Source organism: Canis lupus, chromosome 21, assembly GCF_011100685.1.
Source record: "Canis lupus familiaris isolate Mischka breed German Shepherd chromosome 21, alternate assembly UU_Cfam_GSD_1.0, whole genome shotgun sequence".
NCBI lineage: Eukaryota > Metazoa > Chordata > Mammalia > Carnivora > Canidae > Canis > Canis lupus.
The window spans coordinates 37,668,814-37,681,317 of NC_049242.1; the positions used below are offsets into that span (position 1 = coordinate 37,668,814).

Sequence of the window (12,504 nt, forward strand, 5' to 3'; positions counted from 1 at the left end):
TCTGCCAAACATCAGGGGATACATGTCAAGTTCTCAGAATGTTTCTATTAGAGCTTCCTCTATCACTTGGTTTCAATGAAAGGGGCTTAAGAGAAGCATCCACCCCTCCAAAAGCTGTGTGTGGAGGTGGGAAAAGACACAGAACACACCACATTCTAGCAGTTCTCTCCCAAAACATCCTTGTCTTAGAACCCTTAACTCTCCACACTTTTATTTCCTGGAGATAAGGTAGGAGCAAAATATGCAAAACCAATTTAAGGCTACCTTCTATGCAAGTCGTTGAAATATGAAGGTAACTTGGTAACTACTGTTTTATTCTCAGCCTCTGGGCTTCAAGAGAAACTAAAATAGGTTAGAATTCCAGTTAAAGCCCTGTTACATATTTCCAACCAGATTTGATGTATCCACCACCTAACTCATGCTTCTTAGAAATTCCTTGGAGTTAAGCAAGGTACCTAGTACATAGAACCCCAAAATACTGGCCATTAGAAAACCTAGTAGTCCAGAAGATTGTCCTGAGAAGTCAGAAAGTGATTCCACAGGGCACAATAAGGACCTAGTTAGCTATCCATCAGCAGCCTCTATCTACTAACACAAGAGCAGTGCAAATTCCTCTGGTAACACTAGAGAAGGCTGCAGTAACTTCAGGCAGCTGGAGCCAGAGTCAGGCTCTTCCTGGTGTCACTTTTTAACAGCAGCTGTCAAGTCACAGAGAACCTTTGTTCCCTGCAACACCCTCCCTTATTGTTATGTCAAATGTTTCCAATATGCTTGATACTTCTTCAGGCAAGGACATAGTTTTTCCTGACTGGACTTAGTATTTCATTTAATCTAACAAGTATAATTATGAAGATCTCCATAATGGATCCTCCACAATTCTAATGTAAAGAAAAAGTCCAGTAATTCTTTTTGTTTGTTTTTTTTTTAACAAAACTTAGGCCTTCAGGCAATGTTGCTAATTATCTCAGATTGTCCAAAACCCCCCATATGCCTTTCATGTGACTTCTGTGCAATCTCTAAGGATGATATTCACATCTTATGTGAAGTACCTAGGTGCAAATCAATGGGCCTGGTACGCAACAAGAAAAAGTACAGTACAAAGTCAACTTAAAAACTGGCCCTATTTCAAAAGTTTATTTCTAAGTAAGTTACTCGGTGCTCATTTCCCAAGGAAAAATTGTTCTCATCTGTGTTTAGGTCCGTAAGGCCGGATCACAAAAGCCACCACTGAAATATGGTCCTGAGTCGTATTAGCTCTGAGTTCTAATCTAAACTCTGCAGCAGAGGCATTTGGCCCAAGAAGAGATGGGAAGAGAATTTCCTTTCTTTTCCCAGTGTAGAGAGCCAGGCCAAAGCTACACCAAGGAGGAAAAGCTTGTCTTTAGGGCACCCCTAGACACTCCGGCACATCATCCTGTTCCAGCTCTCTACTACCTCATTGTTATCCCTAGCACTTACCTCCCTCTGATAACATTCTCAGTATAACCACTCACCTCTCTCCACACTGCTCCTTCCACTTTCCACTCTCAAATTAAAACTAACAATCCCCTCCGGAGAGCTAGAGCTCACCCAGAGGCACAAGGTGAAAAATTATCAGTCCAAATTAGAGCATGCTGCAGTGGAGCTCACCCCAACCCTTCAAGTGATACTTGCTCTTTTAAAGAGCAAAATTCTAAAGCAAAATGAATTGTTAGTAACATTTTCGGCACAGGTCAAAAAGAAAAAGCTTCAGACTCTTTGAAAGAAAAATTATTCAGAAGAGTAAACCACCATTTCATGATGTCAGCTCTCCAAAGGGAGTGTCAGCTTACTCTTCAAAGCTTTTATCCTTCCAAACCCACAGCTTCAAAAGAAAAGAAGGGAAGAGAAAGGTTTTCCTCTTTCTTCCTACCCCTTCCCTCCACCAACTTTATCACAACTTGTAAAACTAATCTATTGGGTGAACAAAAACTTTTAGTTCACAGTACCGGTGGAGTGATTTTGATAAAAAGGAAAGGAGGGCCCTGCCATGGCTACAGCCATTATTCGTACATACAGACCACTAGCAGGTACAATAAGCTTAACTCAGATACTGCCTACACAACTACATATTCATCCCTCAGAGTTGCCATAATATTTAAAACCCAGTGAGCAATGGTAAGCCAGTGCCTCCATCATGCAGCATAATTAAGTTTATGCTCCTTGTTTGAACTTAATAGTTATTCATTTGCTGTCATCCTCCAATAATTGCAATCTTATTTCAAAAGATAACGTACAAAGCCTAAATGAAGTTTTAAGGGTAAGACTTAATTTGTTTAAAGCACAAGGACAATTGGCACAGACAGAAGTAAAAAACAGAGGGCCAACATAAGCCTGTGAATGATATGTGAACATTAATAAACAGCTCATACTATCCCCATTGGAAAACTGAGTAAATCCCATGACATTCCCTTTAACACACCAAGTCTTTACTGTGTCTTTCGGTTCTTGTCTTGACTGAATCTTGTCTCCTGGGGAATTTCCAGATCCAGCCATCCTTTCCATTCTACTCGCTATTAACTTACTTAAGTTAGCCTTCCTTACTTCCACCCTCATGCGTACCAAAGCTGCCTAAGCAACGTAACAGTGGCCTCTGTCGGACATTTCAGATGAAGACAGTCCCTGACCTCTAGGGCATGCAACTGGCCAGGCCTCACCTGGGTCTTATCTCTGTATCCTTCCTCTCCATATCAGGGTCTTGCCCGTGCTGGGGGTCCCCACCATGCAGACCTCAGGGCCAATTCTGACTTCAGGCAGGAAGCACTTTCAACCAATACAAGATCCACATTCAGAGTCTCAGCACTGTTAGCTCTAACTCATCTGACCTTGGCAGGACAGTCACAATGCTGATAACTGCCTCTGTTTTATTCCCAGCAGGCGCAGACATCACCTATCACTCCTCCCTCTTCTCAGACTTTCCCAATTAACATGTGTTTCAGCTCTTATAAACTGGCTGCTTCTACCCTTAACTCTTTTCTTATACAGATAATCTGCTAAGTAAATAATCCAGGTCATTCCTAGAAATAGGGCCTCTTTTTAAGAGCATTACTGTAATATAATTCACATACTGTAAAATTCATCCATTTAAAGTATACTGCTCAACAGTTTTTAGTAATTCACAAGGTTGTGCAGCAGTCATCACAACCTAATTCCAGAACATTTTCACAACCCTCAAAAGGAATTCCACACCCCTCAGCAGGCATTTCCCCTTCCTCCCAATCCTCTCCCACCCCTGGGGCCAACTAAACCACCAATCTACTTTCTGCCTCTACTGACTTGCATGAGCAGGGCATTTCATATAAATCCAAACACATAATATGTGGTCTTTTGTGTCTGGCTTCTTTTACTTGTTAGTATATGTTTTCAACATCTGTCCATGTCATAGCATGCATTAGTACTTCATTTCCCATTCCTTTGCCATCATATGCCATCATATGACTGTATCATACTATATTTACTCATCCATTGGTGATGGACATTGGAGTTGTTTTTATATTTTGGCTATTATGAATGATGCTGCCATGAACATTCATGTACAATCTTTTGGGTGAACATATGTTTTCACTTTTCTTGGGTACATTTTTTAGTAGCGGAATTACTGGATCATACCATTAACTTGAAGAACTGCCAAACTCTTTCCCAAAGTAGCTGTGCCATTTTACATTCCCATCAACAGTGTTTGAGGGTTCTAATTTCTCAGTATCCTCACCAATATTTTAACTGAATGTATGTCTTTTTGATTGTAGCGATGCTAGTGAGTATACAGTAGTATCTCCTTATAGTTTTTTGTTATAAATCTTTTTAAACTAATCTCTGTATTCAACGTGGGCAAATTTACAACCCCGAGATCAAGAGTTGCATGCTCTACCAACTGAGCCAGCCAGGTGCCCCTCCCTGCAGTCCCATCCCAAGATGGGATATTGAGTGCCTTTTCACATGTCTTTTCACATTGTCTGTTCAAATCTTTGACCACTTTTAAAGTGGGTTGTCTTTTTATTGTTTAGTGTAAGAGTTCTTTATATATTCTGGATACAAATCCCTTATCAGATGTATCATTTGCAAATTTTTTTCCCATAGCCCCATTATTTCAAAGTCTTCCTGCTATAAATGGGCACACAGTTCCTAAATCCCAACCCTAGGCCAAAGTCCTGTTACCCATCAACAATCTGCCATAATTCCAACTTCCATATACCCAGAATTGTGAGTCATGTCTATCCTTGTGCTCCATCAACAAACTGCACTATTCTATTACTATGTGGTAGATCTGCTATGCTAACTGCTGCCCAGAGCAAAACTTCCATTGCTATATCCACTCCCCTAACACCCATCCAGCCTACCCCAACCCTGAACGTTCTACTTCATCACACCGAACTTCCTACTTCCTCTACCTATACCATGCCCTAGCACAGTTCATTTGTGCCAGTTTGTGGAATCACCCTACTTCATCAAATCTAAGATGCCATTAATTTTAAGGCCAACATTATTTTATGCGCCAAGAAAGGGAGGGGGGAGCCACCAAAACAACTCTAGCATGTCTTTGACTATGAAGCCTCTCAGTGTCAGAGATGCTAGAATGTAAAGGAAAAATGTGTCTTAGAATCAACACAATACAGTAGTTCTAGACAACAACTCTGTAAGGCTGGTATTGCTGTTCCAGATGAGATCACTGAGGCTCGACAGTTAAATGACCTGCCAAAAGTCACAGTCAGTAAACTTGTAGGACTGGGATCCAAATTCAGGTTTGACTCCAAAGCAATGTCCTGCTTCCATTACACTTTCTTTAATCTGTCATATTAACATCAAAGCATACAGCATGAACCAGTTTAAAAATAAATCCCAACACTCTCAAATAATTATTTTTAAAGTTACAAACTGCTATTACCAAATAGAAAAAAACAATAAAGCTGTTTCGTTCGAAATGAAAACATTCCATTTCTACATTCAGAATAAAGATCTGAGGATGGAATATAAAAAATACTCTTTGATCTAGCAATTTCACTTCTAGAAATGTATCCTACTGATCCATCTATACAGACAAGAAATGAAATGTGCAAGGTCATTCATTATTGAATTTTTTTTTAACCTAAAAGACTGGAAACAAATATCCTTCAATAAATGGACTGCTTAAATTATGAAACATTCATTCAATATGAATGCAGCCATTAAAAAAAGAATGACTTCATGTACTAATAAACGTGGAGGAATTTACAAGATATGTTGTTAAATAAACAGAGTTTACTTATTTGCATTACTGTGCTTAAAGTATCTCTGGAAAGATACACAAGAGACACAAGATACCATTACCTGTGGGAAGAACTCAACCTGGTTTGCTGGGAGACCCAAACGAGCAGGAAAGAAAAAATTTTGTAGGTTTTGAAATCCAAAATATGTGAATGAAAGAGGGAATCAAAGGGAAAGGTCTAGATGAATTAAACACAAACTCTTTAGTAATAAAAGCAGGGCACAGGAATGTGAGGAAGCCTGGATTCTAGACTCAGCTATACCACAACCAGATGAGTGTTCCTAGAGGAATAAACCTCTTTCTTGGCTATTAAGGGAAATGAGAAATCTGCCCCATCTGATCTTTTAAAAAAAAAACTCTGGCTCTCTAATTTTATTAGGACATACTTAGTCCCCATACTGTGTCAAACAAAATTTGTAGATTCTATCAAGAATTCCTTTTTCTTATGCATGTGATATAGCAGAAAAAATATCAGAGTTTAAGTTAGGAAGGTTTGCTTATACCCTGAGCTCCCACTACTTTGTAGCTGTAGAATTTGCAGCAGATCACATCACTAACAAGTACTATTACCTGGGAGGCTGAGATTATAGCTACTTTCATAAGTTTGTTAAAGGAGTAAAATAAGACACAAAAAAATTTCTCAGATTTCTAAACCAGTATGTGAAACGTAAATTATTAATATATACAGAACCCCCCTCCAGGTATTATAATTTTTTTTTATTTTTATTTACTTATGATAGTCACAGAGAGAGAGAGAGGCAGAGACACAGGCAGAGGGAGAAGCAGGCTCCATGCACCCGGAGCCCAATGTGGGACTCGATCCCGGGTCTCCAGGATTGCGCCCTGGGCCAAAGGCAGGCGCCAAACTGCTGCGCCACCCAGGGATCCCCCCTCCAGGTATTATAAACTAAGTACAAGAAAGAGCATGGACTTTGGAATCTGTCAGGCCTGGATATCCCAATTACCTGATGTGTGATCTTGGGATTTCAAATCTCAATTTCCTGACCTATCAGATGGCCACAGTGATTCTCATTTGAAAGGGCTACTGTGGACTGCTCAGCTCAAAGGAAGCATTTAAAATTTGGTTCCCGGGCAGCCAGGGTGGCTCAGCGGTTTAGCGCCACCTTCAGCCCAGGGCCTGATTCTGGAGACCCGGGATTGAGTCCCACGTCGGGCTCCCTGCATGGAGTCTGCTTCTCCCTCTGTCTGTGTCTCTGCCTCTCTCTCTCTCTCTCTCTCTCTCTGTGTATCTCTAATGAATGAATGAATGAATGAATGAATGAATGAATGAATGAATAAATAAATAAATAAATAAATAAATAAATAAATAAATAAAATCGTTAAAAATAAAATAAAATAAAATTTGGTTCTCTTGGGGCACCTGGTGGCTCAGTAGGTTAAGTGTCTGCCTTCAGCTCAGGTCATGATCTCAGAGTCCTGGGATGGAGCTCTGCTCAGCTGGAGCCTGCTTCTCCCTCTCCCTCTGCCCCTCCCCCCTGCTCCTGTGCTCCCTCCCTCTCTCTCTCTCAAATAAATAAAATCTTTTAAAAATAAACAAACAAACAAATAAATAAATGGTTCTCTTTATTTCCAAACTTAGAAAAGGCTGCCTCATAAAGCAGGTAGCTGACATCTCTCTTCTGGCTGTAACTTTTGCTGCCCAGGGCCTGGTTGCTTCCCTTTTCATTTCCTTTCCCTTCTATCCACTGCCACCTAGAATATCCTAAACCCCGTCTTCATTTCTCATTTCTTCCAGACAGAGAATGAATGGTCTGTAGGAGCAAAACTCGAAGTAAAAGGGGGCTGGTGATTTTCACGGTCCATGTTCTATTAAACTTTTAAAACTTCCACATGAACCTTCCTTGGGCTCATTCACTAACCCATCCAATTTATAAATGCTAACTGAGCACCTATGATGCATTAGGAGCAAAGGATGGAATCCCAGCTTTTGTAGGGACTGGCAGTTTTGTAGAGGGTTGACCATCAACATATAAATAAGCAAAATATATATAGGAAAGGTCATGTGAACTCTAAAGGAAAATAAAGGGGGCTGACAGCAGCAGGAACTAGCAAGGAGAATGTGATATTGCTTAAGAGAGCCAGAGAGGGCTTTGCTGGCAATGTGACTTTTCAGGATAAAATCCTAGATCAATCCTAGATCAATAAAATCCTAGACTCCAGAGGGAGTCAGCCATGCTGCTATGTGGGGGAGATCACTGCAGGCAGAGAGACATTAAAAGTAGTGAGGTGAGAGTGCAGGTATCATGTGTGAGGAATAGCAAGGAGGCCATGTGGCTACACAGAAAGAACGAATGGGCAAAGTGTACATGAGTTCAGAAAGTTAAAAGAGGCAAAGCCTTGAAGGCCATGATTAAGGACTTTGGATCTTATTCTAAATAAAATGAAAAGCACTACAGAGTTTGATGCTCGGATCTTATTCTACACTGGCTGTAGAATAAGCCTTCCTTTCCCAGTCTTGGTATGTAATGGACAGAAGTCTTTCTGATACTTCCTTTCACAGGGATTAGTCAACAACCATCCCACAAAGGCAATCGAAGCAGTGTGTATGTACACTTCACTTACAATACCCTTTAAAATGTTGTGGCAAAAGATTTCTATTGATTCAAGGAGGAAAAAAAGTAAAAGCATTTTATACATATTTAGGGAAATGTAGGTCAATTATATGTGAAAGTTATTTCAGTAATACATTTTTAAATGTGCTTAATCATTTTATAGAAATATAGGTACAAGTGAAGAATATTAACACTGTAATATGGATTTCTTTTTTTTTTAAAGATTTTATTATTTATTCATGAGAATACATAGAGAGGAGACAGAGAGAGAGGCAGAGGCACAGGCTGAGGGAGAAGCAGGCTCCATGCAGGAGCCCAACGTGGGACTCGATCCGGGGTCTCCAGGGTCACACCCTGGGATGAAGGCAGGCGCCAAACCGCTGAGCCACCCAGGCTGCCCCTGTAATACGGATTTCAAGAGTACCCATGGTATAGTAAGTTCATTCACTTGACAAATATTTGTTGGAGTATTTACTGCTTAGGAACTGGGATATAGTCCTGAGTGAGAATAAAACTCATGTGGCTCCTTCCTCCTGTGGAGCTTGCATCCTAGTAGCAGAGACAATACATAAATAAGCAGAATAAAGATAACTTTTTTTTGAGAGATAGAGAGAGAGGTAAGGACAGTGGGGGAAGGGGAGAGAGGAGAAAAGGAGGGAGAAGGAGGGAGAGGGAGGGAGAGAATCCCAAGCAGGCTTGATCTCACAACCCTGAGATCACGATCTGAGCTGAAATCAACAGATGCTTAACCGACTGAGCCACCCAGGAGCCCCAATATGAAAATTTTTGAGATAAGTACTACAAAACAGAACAGACTCCAGTGGCTAGAGAATGGATGGAAGAAGGGGCTTCTTTTTAAAAAATTAGAAAAAAATAAAATAAAAAAATAAAAAAATTAGAGTACCAAATATTGTAGCCATGGGTCTATAGCACAACTGAACTTAAAAGAAAAAGAGCCTTATTAAACCTCTTATCCTAAAAATAAGAACTAAATTTCTCATGACCTTCATCTCAAAGTGGGAGAGGAGAGAATGTTCTTACCAGAGGTTCTCTCCTAACCACATGCCAGAAGGTTGGGCCAGCACTTCTCAGAAAGTGGCTCTGTCTATTCACACCAAAGACTACCTACCCTTCTTACTTCTAACTATTTAGCCCCATTTATCCACCCAGCAATTCCTGGTTTCTGTGAAATCCCTCCTTGTGGCACACAAATTTAAATCAGACTAGATCACTGGACAAATTTAAACTCTTTTAAGTGGAGAAAACATGATTCATATCAAAAGGAAGCATATAAACATTCATCTTACAAAAATACCCAAATATGTATATTTTAAAAGTCAAGAGTTAAATGCCATGTGTTCGTAGAATTTAAGACTTTGCTCACACCATTTAAAGTCCCAAATTATAGCTTGCCTATATGCACACAGCCTAATTTTACAGTACAAGAATGCCACATCAATTACAAACCACACGAAGAGAAAATAAACATGCAACTAAATTTTGAATCACATTTGTATGTACATAGGTCGGATACTATTCTTCCCTTTAGTAAAAGTACTTTTACAATGCTCATTAGCAAATTCGAGAAAAGGTTTTACTCACTGTAGTGGGCTGACTGACTTGCGGCACCCAGAAAGATGCCTAACTCCTAATATGCTCATACTTGTGAATTTGATCTTACTTGGAATTAGGGTCTTTGAAGATACAATTAAGTTATAGATCTCCAGATGAGATCATCCTGGACTTAAATCAAATGGTTGTGTGTTCCTAAAAGAAAAGAGGGGAAGATTTGAGACACACAAACACAGACAAGACCCAGAGCAGAAGGCCACATGAAGGTGAAGACAGACTGGAGTGATGTGTCCACAAGCCAAGGAACACCAAGGACTGCCAACAATCATCAGAAGCTGGGAGAAAGGCATGGAAGGGGATCCTCCCTCAGAACCCCCAGAGGAAACCAACTCTGTCCACAACCTGACTTCAAGGTTCTGGCCCCAGAACTGCAAGAGAATACATTTCTGTTGTTTAAAGCTACATTTATGGTAATTTGTTATAGCAGACCCAGGAATCTAACACATTCACCTATAAAATTTGAATTCCCCCTTCTTACTAATAATTTTTTGTATGTCGTTCGTAAGCCCAAGAAGAGTGGAGGACAAAACAGAATATTTTTTCTATTCACGAAACTATTAAAACTGAGCTGCATTCAGAGTACCAACACCACAATTTATTACAAAGAGATATACATAGACACACAGTTCCTGAAAGGAACAGTTTTCATTCTCTGAACTAGAAAGATTCAGTCAACAAAATAAAAAGTGAAGGAAGGTATATGGATTTAAATAGTTCTAAGTTCTTGGGATCCCTGGGTGGCGCAGCGGTTTGGCGCCTGCCTTTGGCCCAGGGCGCGATCCTGGAGACCCGGGATCGAATCCCACATCGGGCCCCCGGTGCATGGAGCCTGCTTCTCCCTCTGCCTGTGTCTCTGCCTCTCTCTCTCTCTCTCTGTGACTATCATGAATAAATAAATTTTAAAAAATCTTTAAAAAAAAAAAAAATAGTTCTAAGTTCTTAATAGTTTGGGGAAAATAGTCTAAAAGAAGTATAATTATCAAAATTATCAAAAAGAACTATATATAATTACATGTAATAATAAAGTCTCAAGAGCATAACAAAATATTATTTTACTTTAGTTTTTTATTATAAAATAATATATCCCAGCTGTAAAAAATTTGGGAAATCATAAGAAAAAAAATTTAATACTCACCTTTAAAATCAAATCTGGTCCTCACCACAATTTCTCACCTTTATTGCTCAAATAAGGCCCAGCATTACAGGCCTTTGTTTACAATCAAGTTTATATGGCAGTTACACAACTATGAAATTGAGAGTGTACAATGGAAATTCTGATCTAATTTTAACATAAGCCTTATAATTGAAACACACAAATGGGAACTACAAGGAGAGGCTATTGTCATGGGGGTTTCCGACAAGGTGCTTTCCCTTCATCATTTTGGGTCCTAAACTGTTCTGGTCTCTAATCATAATTTACATATCAACCAAGTCCTCAATTTTAGAAATAATATTTTTAAGAGAGAAAAAGCAATAGATGATGATCAAAATACTAACAAATTTTATTTAAGAGTTTTTGGATACTGATCTCCCACATTTCGCTTTCATTTTATTTTCTCAAAAATAAGAATCAAATAGATGGCACAAAAAGTAGTAAAGAGGAACATCTAAGCTGCCACACAATAGCGAAGATTGCAACACTGAGGGTGAAAATTTTTGCCAAATCGAATCTCTGAATGCATGCTAACAAGTGATGTTTTTGTTGAAAACAAAAATTTCACTAACTCCAGGTACAATTTTAAACTGTTCTGCCATTTAGATATGTTTACACAAAATTACACAGCATCTCCATTCCTTCAGTGTGGACTGCACACAACGACTTCCTTCCAAAGAATACGGTATGGAACATGGCTTTATAGTAGAGGAACCACACACAATATCTCAGCCAGGTGACCATGATCAACATCAATAGTAAGAATTATGTTGATACCCTTGATGTGATGTGATGTGATGTGATGTGATGTGATGTGATGTGATGTGATGTGATGAACATGGCACTTTTCACTTCTGTCTTCCTTCTAAAAACCCGTAACCCCAGTTTAGTCATGAGAAAAGCATCAGACAAATTCCAATAGAGGGGCAGTTACAAATACTTTGTAAGTTCTCCTCAAAGAAGTTGGTCAAGGTCATCAAAAACAAAGGAAGTCAGCAAAGAGGAACCCAAGGAAACATGACAACTAAATGTAATGTGGTATCCTGACTGAATCTCAGAACAGAAAACAGATACAGGTAAAAACTATGGACTCCTGACTAAAGTATGAACTTCAGTTAATAACAAAGTATCATCAATATTGCTTCATTAATTATAACAAATATTCCGCACAATGTCCAAGGTTATTAACAGGGAAACTCGATGCTGGGTATATGGAAACTGTTCTATCCTCTCAATTTTTCTATAAATCTAAAAATTTTCTTAAATAAAATCTATTTTAAAATTTACATGGCAGTCATTTCCAGTAAAATACTAATTAAGGTCCCAGATAAGACTTTTCTAATCATCCACATGTAAAGCTTAACTTATAGAAAACAACTAGAGCTACTCAGTACGCAGTTTCTTTTAGCACTAAGATTCCATCTAGATTTTGCAAGACTGATAATTAAAGTACTTGGGGGCAAGATAAAGGGTGTCTAGACCTACTTTACCTTTCAAACAAACATCTGATTTATCATGATAAGGATGTGAAAACCCAAGGTCTCATAATCACAGAGCTATTTATAAATAAGTTAATTTGAAACCAATAAAAATAACCAAAAAAAAAAATAGTAATTCAGAAGATGCTTCTAAAGCAGCTTTGTGCAGGAAGTTTTGGCCTTTCTTCCATCACCATGGACGAAAATAAACATGTCTCTAAACACACTGATTCCCCATTTCCTCATTTACATAATGAAAAGTGACTATAGCATAGTGCAATATCCAAAGGATGCTCACAAAATAATAGCATATCATAAATAAGAACGTAACATTCTTAAACACTTCACTAGCATCTGCTAAAAGCAACTAATTCTGGTAAAGTCTATGTAATACTTTGTCTCTGGTTT

At 38.9% G+C, this 12,504-nt stretch overlaps 1 protein-coding gene across 5 annotated transcripts in view; it reads right to left on the bottom strand.

Moving 5' to 3' along the window:
- The window catches only part of RRAS2 (RAS related 2), an 81,635-nt gene that overhangs the window by 24,498 nt on the left and 44,633 nt on the right, over positions 1-12,504 (bottom strand). The window contains exon 1 of one of the 5 annotated variants that reach the window (XM_038569115.1): positions 2,676-2,840. The exons of the other annotated variants lie outside the window; for them this stretch is intronic. The gene's annotated coding sequence lies outside the window, so the exon portion shown is untranslated. Of the gene's footprint in view, positions 1-2,675; positions 2,841-12,504 lie in introns of those variants that run through there. 5 annotated transcript variants of the gene reach the window in all.